The sequence below is a fragment of the Phocoena sinus genome, chromosome 3 (genome assembly GCF_008692025.1).
Source record: "Phocoena sinus isolate mPhoSin1 chromosome 3, mPhoSin1.pri, whole genome shotgun sequence".
NCBI lineage: Eukaryota > Metazoa > Chordata > Mammalia > Artiodactyla > Phocoenidae > Phocoena > Phocoena sinus.
In genome coordinates, this window is record NC_045765.1 from 127,250,576 (window position 1) to 127,271,511 (window position 20,936).

Sequence of the window (20,936 nt, forward strand, 5' to 3'; positions counted from 1 at the left end):
CTCGGAGCTTCAAGAGTTAAGTGTGATGTTAAGGCTTTGTAAGAAAGAGCACACTGTTGGTGACACTTTCATTCTCTATTTTGTGCCTGATTTTGTCTGTTTTAAAAACAGTGGCGCTCACACTTTTTTTTTTAACTCCACGTGGACCATAGCAATTCATCTGGTGACAATTTTTAGAAGAGGAAGGAAACTTGCAAAAAACGTTGGGAGTTTAGAAAATGAAAACTTGTCATTTTTCACTGCCTGATCAGGCTGTGTGTTTTCTTATCTTTCTTGCCTGATGCAAGCAGGCTGGTAGTTGACAGTCTTTGTCATGGTCTTTAAAAGTAGTACCTGGGCTTTTAGCATATGTGTGTTAGCGTAATTAATAACGTCATATATTTTAATCATATGAACCAACTTGAATTTAACTATGACTATATGTATATCAAGTTGCTTATCATTCAGGAATCTCCTACATTTTATTTTGTTAGTATAGTGTTCCCTGATAATTATGTTTTTTGGTAATTTTAGTGTTTTCATCCTAACAAAAAGTATGTTAATTTCAATTTATTGCAATATTTAATTCTACTATTTCCTCAATATTGTTTGATGTGGTCATACACACATGGTCCTTAAGGAATAGTTTCTCAATAAAGTAATTTTTGTGTCTAAAATAGTTATTTACAAAAATGTTTTTATGGCTGTTTCAGAGGTTAATTTTACTTTGATTATCTTAGTGATTGATTGTAAATAAATAAATAAACTCACTTTTTGAAATGGAAATAATCCTTCAGACAGGAGAATTAAAAGCAATGATTGAAGGCAGGTGTTGGGGATAGAATGGAAGCAGGCAGGTAAAATGTATTACATATAATTATGTGAGCAGGCAGATACACAAATAAATACTTACATTATTTGCATAAGGAATTCAGTCCACATTTATGTGACTGGGTTATCATTTGCTGTTATTGTACTAGTGTTTTATAGGGGACTAGAATCAAGAGTTGTCCCTTCAGTGGTATTTCTGTGAGTTTTAATAAACTATAGATGCAGATTTCATCTCATATCACTTGTGATCTTTTAAATAAATATGTGCAATAAATTCCTCCTTGAGTTTATTTAAAGAAAAGGTTGCATCTGCAAACAAATTCGTGTGGCTCTTTTACACCAAGTAATAAATACTGGGAAATACTTAGAAACCTTCTATTAGTTACCATAGCTAATGTAAATCTCTAATATAAATGGGTGATCAGAATTTATAAAATTCACCTGTGATTTCTATCCTCTTATATGTGAATAAATAGTATTTAACCAACCTATCTCTTATTTTTGCCTAAAATGCCGGGAGACATTTCCAAATTCAGGGTTCAATCAATCAGTAACAGTTAGTTCATTTCAGGAGTCTAGTAACATTGACATCCTTTACTCCTCCGAGAGTGTCATGGTCTGTTTTAATCCACAACTGTTCTATTTTATTATTCTAAATTATAAACGGTATCATCATAGATAAATAGGGCCACAATTCAAAATATATTTCTAAAAATATTGATTTATGAATGTGTATATTGTTCCATTTAATTTTAAATAGTTTGCATAGTGTTTGGGTCAGAATGGTGTTTATGTAAGAAATAAATGTCTCTCTTTATGCTGATGATCCCTAATGGCACACTACGGAAACTCCCAGTTATTAATCTTACATCTGTCTTATTAATAATATGACTGTTTAGGTATATCACTGCTACCTCTAAATCATTTGACCTGAGATTGTAATTGCTGTAATTAGTTTAACTGTTTTATTATCCCTTTTATCATTCAAATTCTATGCACACATTTATTTATTTATATTTATATTTTTAAATAGTAGAATCTACATAGATTATACATCAGGTGTATAGAGGAAATATACATGTGTATGTGTATACGTATACATCTGATTAGGAGATTACATGGCAAACTCCTAATGATATTATATACCCTTCCTCTTAATTCATCTACTTAAAAAACACGCCTTACTTATAGTTAAAATTCTATTAATTTCCAAAAATAAGATTAAAATAATCCTGAAATTAATGTTTCCTGATTATATAATACTGTAAATATATATAACTTTAAAGTATTATATAACAAGAATATATACTAGGTAGCTTTTAGCACATCTTTTTTTTTTAACACCTTTATTGGAGTATAATTGCTTTACAATGGTGTGTTAGTTTCTGCTGTATAACAAAGTGAATCAGCTATACATATACATATATCCCCATATCTCCTCCCTCTTGTGTCTCCTTCCCATCCTCCCTATCCCACTCCTCTAGGTGGTCACAAAGCACTGAGCTGATCTCCCTGTAGCACATCTTTATATGTGTAGATGTCTGTATATCTGGTAAACAACAATTTGCTCAGTGTCTAAAGTATGGCAGATAAGCATTCCAATACTGTACAGATGTGATTTTCTGAATAACATTGCTCCTCAGATCAATAAATGATTTCTCTTTTCTATTAACTCTCTCCTCCTAAGGTTATAAAAGTTCGGGATGGCTGAGAATTCTTACTTTGGCCTCATGATCATAGTAAGAGTATTTGAGTAGACTAAAACTACTAGTTTTCTAATTGAGAATAAAAAGATGTAACAACAATAATATTTTGGAGGGAAAATTACTTATAACCCCCACTATCCCATCCTCAACTATTCTCATTTTTCACTTAACTTACATATCTTGAACAGTTGTAAATTCTGTGCTCTGCGTCTTCATTTACATGTCAGCATGTACTTTTGTAATAATAATACTTCTAGCTTTCATTTTGTTGAGTATCCCTTGTGAATGTGGACTCTGTAGAGAATTTTACATACAGTATCTTGTTTAGTCCTTATAACAGAATTGAAGGGAAGGAGTTGTTAACCCATATTTTACAGATGAAGAAATGAACCTAAGTGATAAGATAACTTGAACAGGGCCCTTTAACTGCCAGGGAGGGCTGGGATTGAACCCAAGTCAGTCTACTTCAGAAGCAGTGCTCTTTTTATTTCAGCATGTTGCCTCCCTCTACTGTCTATCTAACTATCATTTTTAATGACTGTAAAATTATTCATCTTGTGACTATATCTAAATGCACTAAAATATTTGGTTAGATATTGGGCTATTAAAGAAGTAAATTGGAAGTTGTCTTTTGATAAGTATGATAGCCTACGAAGTTTAAGGCTGATGTTGGGCATTGAAAAATGACTATTTGAAAAACTTTTGTAATTATTTTCTACTGGTAGAAAAGAAGGTTCTCTCTTCCCTATTAAAGAGAAATAAGAAGCAAAAGTCAGTGCTTCTCAGTTCTGAATAGATAGATCATCTTTCCAATTACATTAGCAAGTTTTACTATGTTCTCTGCAAGCTCTGTAAGGCTTCAGGTAAGAAACAAGTACTATGTCTCAGACTTCGTATGAAGTTTCATACTGTTTTAAGTCAGCTTTGAAAAAGGTACAAAATCTTCCTTTTTACATCTTTTATCTTACAGGCTTTTGTAAATGGGAAGACAAATGGAATTTGCATACTTTCTGCCTGTTCAGTATACTCTGACTTGGCTTAGGGAAGTGACTATTTTCAAGATTGCTTCAGAGTTTTGAACCTGCAATAAACTTTTTTGATCCTATTACCTAAGTTTGTATCATATCTGGTATATAATACACCTAGAGATAAACAGCTTTGAAGAGAAGTGGTTAAGATACCTTGAATATAATTTAAGACATAAAAAATGTTTTAATGCCAGGGAAGCACAGAGTGGATCACAGATAGGTTTACTCTTTAAAGTCATGAATTGTGAAATTCTCTGAGAAAGCCGTTTGTCCACTCTACGTCTAACTTGCTTTGTGTCCCTGGAGAAGCCACCTAGTCCCTCTATAGCCAGGTTTACTCACCTGTCAAGTAAAGGGAATGAGCTAGATCAGTGAATTTCAAACATGTATATTCAATGAACACTTTTTACAAATGATATGCTAATATAAATACGGAAATGTGTACAAAACATTTAAAATTATGTGTTTATATTTGGTATATAGAGATAATTTTTTTAAAAGTATATATGTATGGTATATATAAGTAAAAATCTATAAACATACATATAACAATAAAACAACCACTGAGTTAGCACCTTTACTCCCCACCCTTGCAGTACCTTTAAAGAGCTTTTTTGAAAACCACTTTGCTAATAAACTACTATGATCCTTTATAGTTCTACTTTCTGTAGTGCTACACTGCCACTGGAGAGTCATTTGTGTTTTCCATATCCCTTTGTGGACTGGGATAAACTTGCTGGTAATTAAACTTCCTGGGAAGTTCAAATAACAACAGTTCAAAGACTTGAAAGACTTTAACATTAGGGGAAAATTCTCATTTCTGGGAAATCACAGAAGAGTTATAGTTAAGATCCACTCATTTTATTTAACATCTTATTTTTTTACAAATCTATTTTAAACTTGTTTTCGGTGGGAAAATATTTGTTTATTACATATACAGATAGTGGACATCAGGAATACAGCATGGCAGTTGATAAAGAAATGCTGAATTGGTATTGAATTGTTTAGAAGAAAGGTGCTTCTTTAGTTTGGGTATTGACAAAATGGGGTTTTCAACCACTTTTTCTATCATGTCACTGGTGACTAAAGGTCATAGGTTAAATTGCCCTGTGCAGCACTCTCCTTAGCTACACTGCAATCTATAGACTCCACGTGAATAGAACTGGCTGTGGTTATGTGTGCAGCAACACTTACTCCGACCTGTAACTCTACTCTTTTCTTCCCCAACACCATGGTGTTTGCCCCATCACTAAAACCTGCCTTTCAGCATAGGTTTTTACCTAATAAGGTCTTATTAGTCTCTCTGTCAGTCATTCCAATCATGTAGTGAATTTTATCAGAAGGAGTGAAGATATGAACGCAACCATGGGTATAGGTGTAGTTAGTCATGGATCCATCCAACTAGCAAGATTGAGAAAAGTAGATTCTAAGATGAAGCCGAAGAGGTTCAAGGAGATTTTCCTTAGGGAAAGATGCCTGAGAGATATGTATAAATATTCTGAATAATAGAAATACTAAACATAGAGAATTGCAAAAGCCTGGATAAAGGTAACAAGAATGGGACCTGGTTGCTATTAACTAGGTTGGTGAAGAATATAGTCAGAAAGAAAGCACAGTCTTAATGAAAAGCCAATGTAGATTTTTAACGGAGCTCCTCCAGAGATTATCCAACTTCTCAAGAGATAAAACAGAGGTGTTTTATCTCTTGAGAAGATATATTAGAAAATGGATAGTAGAAGTAAAGGATGCTCTAACCAAAAGCACCAAGTCTCTCCAGGGATCCGAGCCTACAGGAAGCCTGGGGTATCACAGAGGCACAAAGACCAAAGACAGTGAGCCTGGATAAGGTACTATTAAGTGTAACCACATAAACATAACTAATGGGAGGCCATGCCTGTGATGTGTCTCAGCTCTCTAAATGCCTTGCTCTGTGGTCAAGTTTGGCCTAAACTCGGAAGTCCTTCAGAAGGATGGAGAATAGGTAGAAGTCCAGAACCTATGGATGCAGCTCTTAGCATAACAGGGGAGATACGAATGATATATGTTTATTATCTACCTTCAGCCTTCCGTGGGGGTTGGCTCTCCTAGGAGCATCCTGGGTGATGTGTGAGGGTGTGAAATGAGGAAGCTAAGGTAAGTTGCTCTTCAGAAAAAAGTGAGAAACAATACGGGAAAGATTGTGGGAAAGAGCTGAAGAAATGGTTAGAGAAGTAAGAGGGATGGTCAGAGGGGAGGCCGGAAGAACTCCATCCCATTTTGAACCAGACATCCACCATCTGGCACCCTGCCCTGTTTAATTACACTGCCACCTTCTGGCAAAAGCTCCGATAATGAACTCAAATGTGGTAGTGGGGTTTTTTGTTTGTTTTTTTTTTGGGGGGGGGTTTCTCCCCCTCATCTCAGCACTAAGAACTTCTGCCAAAGGATACAGAAAGTCAACTTCAAGTCTTTCCATTTCTCTGTTAGGTGAGGGAAAACAAGAAATTAAGAAACTAGGCGTAGAATATATGTACACCAGGATTACAGCTTCCAAAGCTTCCCTACTGGAAAAGTGCTGATGTTTTAAAACCTGCACAGTTCTGACGTTTTGTTTATATCTAATACTAGTCTCCCTTGCTTAAATTTTAACCTATTTCTTCCTAGTTATCAGGGGTAGTGAATCAGTAGATAAGTAGATTCTCCTTTATGATATTTGAAAACTGCTAGTAAGTGACTTCATGGTCTTTTTCCTTTTATATTGCAAAATATTCATTCTGAATTGTAGAGATGGCACCAGTGTGACTTGTTAAAAGAAAGGTTTCATAAAACATAGTTTCAATATGTAATTGTTTTCAAGCCTCACATAGAGGAGTGTTCCCAACTCTCTGTCCTGTTTAAAATACATTCAAGATAAGAAATTCAACTTTCTAAAATGAATACGTATGAAATATTCATGTATATATGCAATACAGAAAATAATAATTCCTAACATCCATGATGTCATTCCACTGCAGTGTGGTACAGAACTTCTTCTTTGTGTCAAGGGATTTATATGACCGATACTATTTTAGTTAGGATAAATTCCTGCAGAATGTGTCAACTTTTAACCAATGGCATTCTGGCATACAGACAGCCACTGCTGTAATGTTTCATCTGATACAGCTTTGTCGTGGAACAGCAGGTAACTGATTGGCAGCTAGATCACCAGCTAGCTAGGACAGCAGCTCCTAAGTCTATAGTGGTAATTGGAGTGGTGACCACTGTAATGAGGACAGCTGTACAATATTGAGCACCTACTGTTTGTCAGACACTGGACTTGGTGCTGTACATGATGTAGCTCCTTATGTCTTCATAACAACTATATGAGACAAAACTTGTATTTAAATCGCAGTGCTGAAGGAAACATGGTCTAATTCTAAACCCCACATTTGTTGTTGTTGTTTTTCTTGTTTTATTTGCTTTTCCCCACTATCTCCACTGCTTTGGCCACCCACAGTTCTGCCTCCTGGCATCCCAAAAGTGGTCAGTAGGCTGCTGCTTTATACCTTTCCTTCCTGCCCTAGATTGTTCAAGTTTCTCCTTTTAACCATGTGCACCTCAAGAACAAACATCTTTGTATTTTTCTACCTTCTTTCTCAAGATTTGCACACAAGCCTTCCACCATGGACCATAGAGATGGATGGAGAAGTAGAAAGTGGACTTTGACCCAGATTCGTTCTCTAGAGATCTCGCTAGTTCCTGATGCGTTCACTTTATTGACCCTCTCCCCCTGGTCAGACTATAAATTGCACGGTCTTCCTCTCTGGCACCGGACCAATGAGTAGAACCATAAAATCTTGGAAATGAATGGGACTACAGAGAATAACCTATAATCTAATTCTCCCCACCCCTGACCATATTTCGGAAGTGGACAAGTTTTGCTTAACATTTCTAGTCAAGTAGGGTCAAGAAAAATGGTTAGAAACAATGTCGGTGATTTTGTGGCAACAGATTTTGTTGGAGAAATATTTTCTAAAAACAAACGTGAAGTTTGAGGTGAAATAGAGAGCTAAAACTTTGTCAGCCAAATGTGGGAAAGCATTCCTATTTATAATTTGTATGGGATTTTAATGTAATTCTTAAACTTATATTTGTGAAGTTAGCTAACACCATGATAATTCTGTCATAACTTCTCAAAACATTGGATTGGAGGAATATGTACGGAGGGGTATGGCAGATGAGACCTCAGAGATCTCCTGAAGGAAATTTAAGACAGTGCCTTGACCAAAGTCCTGCCCAGATAACTGAACTCTGATCACTACATGTTTTGGAAGTGACATGGCTAATTAAGTTTCCAAAATCCATGTCCTGAGGTTGTAACTTCACTCCTCTCTGTTCTCCTAATATAGTCTTCACAGAAATAAAAATCGTGGTTAATTGCTATTTACTAAGTTCTTCTGTGTGGCAGGTACCAGGCTGTGCATTTGACAAGAATTATCCCATGAAGTCCCCATCATAAATCCTGTGAGGCACCCATTCTTATCATTCCTCATTTTATAGGTTAGTGAGGCAAACTTGCTTGCCCAATGTTGCGTGGCAAATAAGAGAATTTCATGGATTCACATGCTTTTTAAAATTATTAAATGTGGGGCTTCCCTGGTGGCGCAGTGGTTGAGAGTCCGCCTGCCGGTGCAGTGGACACGGGTTCGTGCCCCGGTCCGGGAAGATCCCGCGTGCCGCGGAGCGGCTGGGCCCGTGAGCCGTGGCCGTTGGGCCTGCGCATCCGGAGCCTGTGCTCCGCAACGGGAGAGGCCACAACAGTGAGAGGCCCGCGAAACGCGAAAAAAAAAAAAAAATTATTAAATGTTACCTTTGGTAATGATATATATGTTAATATGTCAAATGAGTTAACTCAATTAAAATTAATTCAAGTCCTTAGCACAGTAGCTGATTCCTCGTGAGTACCAGGAAATGTTAGCTTGTATTACGCATTTTTCAAGTTTGTATATTAGTGGTACTTTTTGAATAGTCAAGAACTATAAGTGTGAAACTGATTCAGTCTATAAGGGCTTCTTTTCCATAAGGCAGTCTTCTTGGGCACACCTCAAATGGAGCACTTATTCAGAAGCTAGGTGTTCTGGATAAATCACATTCACGCTGTGATTCAAAGAAGATTTACTTCTATTCAGGTGGGTGGATCAAATAAGTAAACTACATAGAGAAGGTGGCACAATAAGAAGTAATCAGTTGAAAGCTAAAATCCCTCTGATCTAGTTATTTAAAAATTGGTCAGAATCCTCTAGGGCAGCAGTCCAGGCAGGGGGTTAATCTCACAGGAATGGCTGGGAGCCTGGACTTCATCCATAGATGCATCTGTGTAAAGACTTTCTCCATGTAACCTTCCTACTTGGGGCCTCCTGGTGGTCCTGTGTTACTCTATCTCACTGCCAGGCCTTCCCTACCTCTCTAGATCCCTTGCTCCTCTTGTCCTGACATGCATTCTGGGTTGTGTAATTCATAGATTGTTATCTCCTAATTCACAGATTGTTAACCTCTGTAGCCTGCTTCTACTCCTCCTTAAGTAGACTGGGTAGGACTCCTATTTAGTTTATCCTGCCATCCTAGCATAGCAAAAAAGGTCTTAAGCCTCTTTCTCCATCTGTTTCTAGAAAGACAACAGGCAAAAAAGGGATCTGTTTAGAAGATCTGTTTCTATGGCCCAGAGTATGATTGCTTCAGGACGAGCTGAAGAGCATAGAGGCTAGAAACGTAGTGAATCCAGTGGTTTCGTGAGAGCAGTTAATTAGTATTCCATTGTCTCTGGTATCTACTTCTTTTATTATGAGTAGTTACCAATAAAACGTGTAAAACTATTACTTGGTTATAATTAACAACTGTACATTGGGTTAAAAAGTGTGATTGAGGGTGGAGTTAACCACCTTGAGGGAAAAACCTGGGTCACTAAAGATTCCCTGAATCTCTGCTTGGAAAAAATATTCCTAATTATTTATCTGAGTCCTTTTGTTAAAATTGCATCTAATTGTATATGAATCAGTGTTTCCATGGTAATGTAAAAGACAGAAAGCAGCAAACTTGCTGTTAGCAAACATGCCTTTATGAAGGTGTGATTGTAATTGGGAAAATCATTTTACATACATAGGGGTGAAATTTTACCCTGACCTAGAAATACATTGAAATTTGTCCTTAACTGTAAGGTCTTTCTCATGTAAATAACAAAAGAATTAGACAGTCCTCATTGTTTAAAAGCAAGGTGGCTTATCGTTTTCATCTGTGGTCAGTTAGTAGTAGCCACGTGGAATAAAGTACTGAGAGCTGCACTAGGACTCAGAAAAGGTGCTGCCGCCAGAGAGACGAGCAGCGTCGTGTGGCTGTTTGCCATTTAAGTGGCCCTGGTGATCTCATAATTCTTTTTTTTTTCCGGTACGCGGGCCTCTCACTGCTGTGGCCTCTCCCGCTGCGGAGCGCAGGCTCTGGACGCGCAGGCTCAGCGGCCATGGCTCACGGGCCCAGCCGCTCCGCGTCGTGTGGGATCTTCCCGGACCGGGGCACGAACCCGTGTCCCCTGCATCGGCAGGCGGACTCTCAACCACTGCGCCACCAGGAAAGCCCTGATCTCATAGTTCTTTATATCTAAACTCTGCCATTAAATTTGCATGCAAATGAAGTTGCATCAAAAGCAGGATTTGTACATCCATACAAATGTGCATGTATACTTTTTAGAAATTTTTGACATGTTTTTGGTCATTTGTCACCTATGAGAAACATGTGTGCATATCATAAACCATAAAAACTCTTTTTGGATGTTGCAAACCAGAAAAAGGAAGAAAGACAAATTAGTAATTCTGATTATCAGTGGCTACCCTTATAATCACCATCCAGATTAAAAATAATGCTACCAGTAACCCTACAGCCACCTCTGTGCCTCTTTCAGCCACTGCCCATCAGCACCAGGTATAACAACTATCCTGATATCAAAAAGCACAGAATACTATTTTCTACTTTTCAATGTTATGTAAAAGGAGTAATGCAGTTTGTAATACTATTTTTGTGGCGGGTTGGGTTTTTTTCCCCTGCAAATAGATGTTTGAGAGTTTATCCCACGTTGATGTAGTTTTATGTAGTTCATTCATTCTCACTAATGTACAGTTAATTAAGCAAACTTTTGTTTGAAATATAAATTCAGGGCAAAAATTATTTATGCTAATTGCTTAGATCACAGTTTGGTATATAGGACTATATGCGCATTTAAAACTGTTTGCAATTTACCGTAATCATTTGAATACAATTTCATGTGCAAACTCTGTTGCTTAGATTCACCCTCAATGGACGTTTCTTCTGGGAAGCCTTCCTAGCCTCCCCATTCAGAATGAAAATGCCCTTCTATGTGTTCTCAGGAGACTGGGTCCATTTCTCTAGGACAGCTCTTGAAGCATTGCAACAACGGTCAGCTTTCTTGCCTGCCTGTCCTCTGGGACTGTGAGTGGGTTGTAGGGTAGACTGGGTTTATTCATCTTTGTACCTGTGCACCCAGCACAGTGCTCGTCCCATCAGCAGCATTCCACATCTGTCTGGTGCATGCAGAGAGAACAGAGAGTGGTTTTACATCACCAAGAATACGTTCCAATCTGTTTTTATGTTTAATTTTCTTTTAATAGATGGCACTCTGCTGGGGATTGTACTGAGTGAGTTGTGGAGACAGAATTTACTCTCTGGGGCAAGGAATTGTAAAGTATTAGATCGGGGAGGACGTTTGCCTGTTTCCTGTGGACTTCACCCTTAGTTTCCCACCTTCACTAGTAATTCCAGCCTCAACACTTTTCCTCATTCCCTCATGAGTCTCCTGTTCTAGAATCTACACTTCCCAGTTTTCCTCAACATCTTCTCCTTGCCTGAGTGACTCATCTCAGTACCATCAACTAGTCGTGAATGGCTTGTACAGATGCTGATGTGTGTTGCACACGTTAATCAGCCAGTTGACGTGGCTGACCTTCTCTAACTCTATCAATGCAGTGGTCTCTCCATCTGAGACACCTGCTGGGGGTGAGGACCATGACCACCACTTCAGGCTCACCCCAGCTTCATTGACAGCCTTTTGAAACCAAACACAGCTGTCCCATCAGACAGACTCCGTAGCTGGGATGCGGAGTCGGAGACCCAAGTGTGGCCTAGAGCCCTAACAAATGGAGTTGAACTCTGATCTCCAAAGTCAGGGTTAGCGTTCCTGCCTGGATTATGCACTTTTCCCACTATTAAGTTGCTTTTAGCTTTACCACCTAGATTTAAATTTTTTGGAATGCTAAGAAATTAAGGCCTAATCCTTAGTAATTGAGAAAGCGATTTGTTTTTAGTGTCAGACAAGATCATTTTCTAGACACTCGACCATGTAATCTGATTCTATAGCTTAAAATGTATAGTCCTTAAAGAAGAGTTTTCTTTCTGTAGCTTTTATTAGTTGCAAAAGTAAACATGCATTTTTCTTTTTTTTAATACTTTATTTTTTTTAATTAATTAATTTAATTTGGGGGGGCTGCGTTGGATCTTCGTTGCTGCATGCGGGCTTTCTCTAGTTGCAGCGAGCAGGGGCTACTCTTCATTGTGGTGCATGGGCTTCTCATTGCAATGGCCTCTCTTGTTGCAGAGCATGGGCTCTAGGTGCACGGGCTTCAGTAGTTGTGCCTTGTGGGCTCTAGAGCTCAGGCTCAGTATTTGTGGTGCACGGGCTTAGTTGCTCCGCAGCATGTGAGGTCTTCCCGGACCAGGGCTCAAACCCATGTCCCCTGCATTGGGAGGCGGATTCTTAATCACTGTGCACCAAGGAAGTCCATCGTGCATTTTTCATTGCTTCACTTAACAATGTTTATTAACTCAGTTCTACCCCAGGCACCCTGATGGCTCTTAGAAAGACACTGATGAAGTATTAGCCCTCACCTTCATAAAATTTCCAATCCAGTGACTTTCTAAACTATTCCTGTGGGGCAGAGGATTTCTACTTTAATATTTTTCTATATCCCTGGTATATTTTTTACTTTCATAATAAAAGTACATTTATAGTTTAAAAGTGGCTCAGTTGCTGTCAAAAATCCCGTGGTGAACAGAATAATTTAGAAACCTCACTGCTTAAATTTGGGGTGGGGTTATATGAAATAAATCTGGAATATTTGCTTTTTTTTAAACCAAATATTTTCCCTGGGCTAGAGGGATATTTTCATTCTAGGTAAATTGTTTATTCACTCACTTCCTAACAAGGCCCTGTCAGCCAAGTTAAATATTTAAGTTCATTTTATTTAAATAAGTTTTAAAACCAACAGATTTCTTTCATATTTAGATGAATTTAGCTTTTAATTTTGCAAACAGAAAATATATAAAGTAGGGAATTTTAATGTATAAAGGAAGAGAACATGAGAAGGGAGCATCAGAAAAATAGGAAGAAATGAAGTTTAAACAAAAATAACTCAGGTTGACATTTGACGTAGTTTAATTTATTGCCAAAATGTGTCTTCACAGATAATCTCCAGGAGACTTTAGTTTTTATAGGTCCTAGTTAAGTTTTGAAAAATATTTGAGGGCTCTATTTCACTAATAAGGGAAATAAACTTATCCTTTCCACAAATGACTGCTACTAGCTTCTTTGCCAGCTCTGTAAATAAACTCATTTTACTGTTACCATGGTTGAGTGCAGTTATATTCCTTTAAACATCTTGCATAATCCGTGGCTTCAACTGCATTAATCTAACTAAGGTCATGTCATCAAATAGGGATCTAATAGGAGCTTTGGAAAGAACTGTCAAAGACCAGATTCCATGTCGAAATCAGAAGAAAATGCCATTTGTGTCCCACTGTAGTTCAGTGTAAAGGATTTGGCCCTAGTGATTACAGCTGCCATACAAGGGGACCACACAACAATGGAAAACCTGTTTGCCAACAAAATATCAAATTATTATCAGACTTTCACAGTGAACCATATTATTACATTATTTCCGTCAAAAATCTGGACTACTGGTATTTTTGTGCAATTATAACAGCTCTGGCTGTATATATTTGTATACATATTGTATTGTATACATATTGTATTGTATATATATTTGAACTCAGTCTGACATTAGAACCTACCCCATTTGGTATACTGTAACTTTTCAGTACATAGTGTGGGCGATTCCATAAATAACTTTTATAAACTTTAGCCAGTAGTCAGAAAAACGATAAGATTTTGTTTATAAACTTTATAAAGTTTATTTATAAGATTTTAATTAAATTACAAATTAATTTCTCACTTGAATCTCCTACTTCTCCCAGCATTATACCTTTGGTCACCCCTTCTTAAATGACTAGTTTTGAAATTGGTTTTTCTTTTCTACTTCTAGTTTTGTTCTGTTGGTGATTTGACTTCCTTTGTAAACTGTTGGTAATTTCATGTATAAAGCACAGATGTTCATTCTTTTAAATTTCACCCATGTGTCGTACCCTAATAGTCATAAATTTCCAATACACAGAGCAACATTTTAGATAATTTACTTCAATAAACTAGATAATTTATTCAAAGCACCAAACCTGTTTGCTTCCATGATTCATGCCATTTTTATGTTAGTGAATGTATACACAAGAGATAGGTAAAGCATGAATACAGACCTATACATGCAAGCCTGGACTTCCCCAAGTCTTTAAAGTACTAAATTCCCTTGGTGCCAGTCCCTCAAGGCATTTCATGTTCGCTCAGCTGCTTCCTGAATATTGCATAGGTATAACCAACCCTGTAAATTTCAAATTCACATAAAGAAGCTCTAGCCTTCAAAGCAAGACTTAATTGAATACCAAATGAATACCTATTGTTTTCTGAGATATTTCTGAATAAAAATTGCTTTTAAAGTCTTCTTTGACTTTCTGTATTCTTTCTTAAAATATTTATTTATTCATTCATTTATTATTTTTGACTGCGTCGCGGGCTTCTCTCTAGTTGTGGCCTGCAGGCTCCAGAGCTCCAGAGCGCGAGGGCTCAGTAGCTGCAGTGCACGGGCTTAGTTGCCCCGTGGCATCTTAGTTCCCCAACCAGGGATCAAACCCGCGTACCCTGCGTTGGAAGGTGGATTCTTAACCACTGGACTGCCAGTCCCTGACTTTCTGTATTCTTTAGTGCTCAAATTGGAATGTCACCCTATTTGAAGAGAGAAAAAAAAAAAAATCTCTCAGGACAATCTTTTTTTTTTTTTTTTTTTAAATTTAATTTATTTATTTATGGCTGTGTTGGGTCTTCGTTTCTGTGTGAGGGCTTTCTCTAGTTGTGGCAAGCGGGGGCCACTCTTCATCACGGTGCACAGACCTCTCACTATCGCGGCCTCTCTTGTTGGGGAGCACAGGCTCCAGACGCGCAGGCTCAGTAATTGTGGCTCACGGGCCCAGTTGCTCCGCGGCATGTGGGATCTTCCCAGACGAGGGCTCGAACCCGTGTCCCCTGCATTGGCAGGCAGATTCTCAACCACTGCGCCACCAGGGAAGCCCAGGACAATCTTTTTAAATGGGTGACAATCTGTTCTGGCTAAGAGAGAGTACATTCAGTAGTCTGATAAAAACAAAGCTAGTGCCTTGCATATCAACTCATGTTGGAACTTGTGATTTCCTATAAAGTTTGCTGGGAAAGGAAGTTCAATCCATGAAAACTTCTATAGTGTTTGGTCTCAATCCTAGCGATTTCTGATTCAGGATAGCATCCTGAATAAATTCATCCATACTGGTGGGGAGAAAGAAATATTCCTTGTAAAATATGAGTTGTGAGTAAGAGGAGTAATCGTTAGAAAATAAGGGCCGAGACGTAAGAGGGAAGAGATATGGGAACATATGTATATGTATAACTGATTCACTTTGTTATAAAGCAGAAACTAACACACCATTGTAAAGCAATTATACTCCAATAAAGATGTTAAAAAAAAGAAAAGAAGGGCCAGTCCCTCAAAATAATTCTGATGACTGAAGACAGATTTGGAGAGGGACTCTGAGTAACTTGGAGTTGCTTTTACTGGTAGGTGGGTAGGTGGAAAGTTATGCTGCATAAAGACATTTAATCTGGAATCTTTGAGAGAAAGTCAGTTCTTTTTTTCTCAGGTATCTAAGAAACCCTTTATCCATTTTACAAAAAGAAATCAAAAACACTTAGAAAGTTTGATGTAGCCTGTTTAAGCTTCCTGCGTGAGGAGTAGACCAGATAGTCATGTTCTTTATGGCTTTATAGCTACTCTTTTTTGTTCCATGTAAAAGTTAATGGCTAGTTTTAAACCTTGAGATCACTTAGATGTGAGACCTTATCTGCTTTACTTCATTCAAAGTATTTCTATTTCTTTAGACCCTAGGAAAACATAGGATATGGCATCATAGAGCTGAAACTTGAGGAAGTTTGGAATTGCCAACAATAGGTCATGGGGAGATGGGGAGGGTCCTGAACTCAGGTCAAGTTCAAAACTAGCCTCCTCCAGTTACAAGCTGGGTGATCTTGGACACAGGGAAAAACAATCCTTGGAGTTCCTAGAAAGACTTCATAGAAAGTGCTTGCTTGGCACAAAGCTGGGCACACAACAAACCAAATAAGTGTTAGCCAGCTTATTATGATTAGGAGGGGAAAACTCCTAATAATGTTTTCTTGTTTATGTTTTAATCTTAGTTTTCGTGTTAGTTTAGACTCAAGTTACTCTTTGATACAAGTTATTGTTTGAGGCTGTAAGAATTTTGGCCATTTAACAAAATGGTATAAGATATGACATGTATATAATCTTTCACAAGTGAAATGATAATGGAAATTTTACTGAAAAAAATGTCATAACAGCTCTAGGTAAAATCTAATTATTGTTTAATATGAAGATGAATACATGTAAATCTTGGCTTGATCTAAACTTATTATTCCATTAAATAATTTTACATGAGTATGGAGTAAATCAACCTCACTTCCAGCTAAATCTAGTCTGAAGCCTTCTTTGACATAGCCCTCTTAAAAATAGATATTATTTTCTAAATATTACAGTATTTAGAAATATGTTACTTTGTTCTGTGCTTAAACATATGTAAGTTACATTTTAATAGTAGTCTACAATGATGCCACAAGAAGATAGAGATATAAAATGCTTTTGTATGAGAAATAGTTCAACCAGGCTTTTTGTTTAGGACAGTTTGCTGTAGTTTTGTGTAGGGTAGTTTCTATAAATTTCTATACAGACAAATACATATTTGGTCTCTTCTATGGGCCAGGCGCTGGGGATGCATTGGTACTTCCCTCCATTCATGGATCTTACTGAGTAAAAATAATTTTTTTTAATTATGTTTAATTAACAAATAAAATGATTCCCAATATGGTAAGTGCAGTGAAGAGAATACTACACAGGGGACTAAATTAAATTTTGTGTGTGTGCGTGTGTGTGTGTGTCCTGGAGATGTACTTTAGTTGGGTGGTTGGGGAAGCTGAGAACTGAAGGAACCCATCAAGTAAAACAAGGGGAGAAGAGGATTACCTCATTTATATGGGCCTCACATTCAGATTTCCAGTGAAAGTTGGAAATCTTGATAGGATGGGTTCCCCACTGTCAATCCTTGGTTTTGGTCTTTGGCTGGGTTGTTTTCTAGCACCAGCCTAACCTCAGGTGCTAGAATGTTCTTGAGAGTCCTGGTGGGCTGAGGTCAGAGAAAGTGAACATCACGTAGGGATGGAAGGAGAGCCTTCTGGAGTAAAGGTGCCCCCAGGTTGATATGCAGCTACACATTGCTCCTCTTAATACAAAGTTTAAGAGCCTCCCAAGAGTTGACTTGCTAGGATTGGAAAACATTTTCTATTAGGCTTAAGATTTTCATTGCCTTGCAATGCCTCTCCCAGCCAAGGAAACTATAGAAATTCCAGAAATCACTAAGAACTACTTAGCCCTGTGATCACACTTAAAACATAACACTAGCATCTGTGTTTCCTTATGGCAGATTTACCTCTATTTTAGGTAACAAGTCGCTGTTGAATTTTCTCTTGCTATGAGTATGTAGATTTCAGTGTTCTAATACCTCTATGGGCTAAATTTAAAGTTTGAATTCAAATCGTAATTGGTAAATGGATATATGTGTGTAAAAACATGGTTCCAGCAACTGGTTAGAATAATTTTCCCAGAGGATATAATGTTGGCCTTCAGCTGATAGGAGGGTGTGTCCACCGTGACAACATGAATAGTGCAAAAGACAGAAGTTCTAACTGGTAAGGCTGCTCGAGACATAAGTCTTGTTCTTTTCCCTGCCACCCTTAAGTATTTCATGAATGGGTTCTATCAGCTTCAGACAGTGAGTACACTGAAACCCGTCACAAATTATCCCCACAGTCATCACCCTGTGCTCATCCTCTAAGTTCTCAAGTACTTTCTGGATCAAAAAAAACAACAAAATAATGACAAAGACAACAACCAAAAATAAGTAAATTAAGGTCTTAGTGTGAAATATAGCATATTGCATTCTAATTCTTTTGACAACCTAATGTTTATTAAAGGTATATGTATAACTCTCTGTTACTCTGTCAACCGTAAGAGTTTGTTAGTTAGTATCTACTATTCCTTGACCATAGTGAATAACAGTTTCCTTTGCCCAGCTATGTCTATTTAAGTAGAGATGATAATGCAGCTAAGAAGAACCACTCAAAAACAACTCCAAAATGAGCCAGAGAGAGTGGAAGGAAAAGAAGGGGAGAATGCATCCAAACATAGCCCTGAGTTCCATGGACACTCAGTAATATCTCTTTGCACCATCAAAACTTCACACACTTAAATTTTACCACATTTTCTGCTGCCCTGATACTTTGCATTTTTTTGATGACGGTTTTTGCCTTCTTGGAATTCAAATAGTCTAATCGGGTCTTGACAGTTGATGTTTATCTTAGTTGAAACTGAGATTTTCTTCATCCTTTTTCTCGGAGACTCCTACTTTGAGGCTGAAAGGTCACTTGAAATGTGCACAGCATTTGGGAAACCACAGAATGAATTCAAATAAATTCATGCCTATTAAAAGGAGGCCTCTCGGGGGCTTCCCTGGTGGCGCAGTAGTTGAGAGTCCACCTGCCGATGCAGGGGACACGGGTTCGTGCCCCGGTCCAGGAAGATCCCACACGCCGCTGAGCGGCTGGGCCCGTGAGCCATGGCCACTGAGCCTGCGCGTCTGGAGCCTGTGCTCCGCAACGGGAGAGGCCACAACAGTGAGAGGCCCGTGTACCACAAAAAAAATAAAATAAATAAATAAATAAAGGAGGCCTCTCTTGCTCAAGTTCCAGAGCTTATGTAGAATAAACCATTTGGGTTTTGTCTGAATTTATTTTCAAAGGAGCTTATTGTGCTTCTTCTTTAATGCTCTCATGACAGAAAATGGGAAAATTCTAAATTTTCATTTAACCTCTTTCAGAAAAATGCATTTTGCTCAGCGATTATGATTAAACTCTGAGTTTTTACAGCTGCTACAGCTGTCAACAAATTTAAGAGGTATTCTTTGGTTACATTATTTAAGGATTTCTTTATATTGTGTGTCTTTAATGTAGCAACTCCACTTTTTAAAATTTTTCTCTATTCATAAGCTTGTGTGTAAGTGCAAAAATATATGTATAAAAATGTTCTGCAGCAGTTTTTATAACAGAAAACTAGGAACAGCCTAACTGTCAATCAGTATAGGGCTAATTCAACAATTTTGTACAACAGTAATGAAATACTGTGCAGCTGTGAGGAAGGTCTCATGTACTGGTATGGAGCTATCTTCAGGCAATGTTACTGTTATTACTGTGATAATTTGGAAAGATGGTACTCATATTCAGAAGTCTCCACTCTCATTAGTTTCCTTTGTGTATCCCTTAGAGTTTATGTAAAAGCAAACAATGAGACTAGGTTCTATTCACTCCCCCTTTTTACACATAAAGAAGCATAGTCTATCCTTTCACTGTCCTGCAGCTTCCATTTTTCACTTGACAATGTGTTGGTATATGAAGAGGCTTCTTGCTTTTTTTTTTTTTTAGGAGATTTATTGAGATATAATTCACATACCATATTATTCACTCATTGAAAGTATACAGTTATTTAATTATCAGTCTATTCACCCAGTTGTGCCACCATACCACAATCAATTTCAGTACATTTTATCTCCCTGGAAGAAACCCAGTACCCTGTAGCTGCCACCTTCCAATTCTCATGTCACCTGCTCTACTCCAAGCCCTAAGCAACTATTAATCTACTTTTTGGCTCTATAGATTTGCCTGTTCTGAATCTTTCATTTAAATAGAATCATGTAATGTATAGTCTTTCCTGACTGACTTCTTTCACTTAGCATAACATTTTTAAGGCTCACCTATGTTGTAGTGTGTATCAATCAGTATTTCATTTCTTTTTATGGACAAATAATATTCCATTGTATAGATATACAACCTTTATTCATTCATCAGTTGATAGAGATGTGGGTTGTTTTCACCTTTTGGTTATCATGAGTTATGCTGCTATGAACATTTATGTAAAAGTTTTCTTGTGGAAAAATATTTTTACTTCTCATGGGTACGTACCTAGTAGAAGAATGCTGGGTCCAATGATATGTCTATGTTTAACTTTTTTTTTTTTTTTTTTTTTTTACTATTTTCCAAAGTGGCTATATTCTCACTCTTTTTTTTACTGCAGAAAGTTAGGCTATGGAATAACTGCATCATTATTAATTTAATTGTCTAGGTACGTTTTTAAATGACAAAGTCAAAGTACAATGTTCCCAGTTTTGTAAATATACAAAGACTCTCAACCCACATGAATATGTTTTCACCCGCCGGCGTATTTCTGCGTGTGCACTCAAGGCAATGGCGATAGTTGCTAGCTTTAGAGAAGAGATGGCTGCTCTGGGCATCTGAGGTGGAAGGGGGCTGAGTACTCACCATTTTGAATTAGAGGGATTTTTACTATGTGCACGGATGAATTTTTCAAATGAAAATGCGATTCATTATGTAAAAAGAAGAGATGTATTTTCTTGGTACTCTTCTAACAAATGTTGGTCGGGCTAGAGACTTCTTTATCTGTGCTATGCATCAGTTTTCCTGCACTATGAGGTGTCAATGCTACACAACCCATCTTCTGCCCAGTCTGGTGTCAGTTTTAGTTGTTAGGGCAAAACATTGACGTCTGCTGTTCTATCTTTAAAAGCCAAGGTATCATTTCAAAAATCAAATATTGTTTAGCTCTTACTCTAAAATAGTGTTTCCGAAGTGTTTTATACAAACCAATCCACGTCAAAGGCAACAACAACAGCAACAAAAAAAGCTAGGGTGAGCATCTGGGTGAACCCTGGGATTGAGAAACAAGAGGAAGGTGGGTGAAATAAACATGAAAGGTGTGGTACGTGCCGAAAGCAGGGCTGCTTAGTCTGAAGTCCTTCAGTTTCCTGTACAGTCTATCCAAGT

At 37.6% G+C, this 20,936-nt stretch overlaps 1 protein-coding gene across 9 annotated transcripts in view; it reads left to right on the plus strand.

The window, feature by feature from the left end:
• Nucleotides 1–20,936, plus strand: part of PDE4D (phosphodiesterase 4D) — a 1,151,628-nt gene that overhangs the window by 858,632 nt on the left and 272,060 nt on the right. The window lies entirely within an intron of this gene.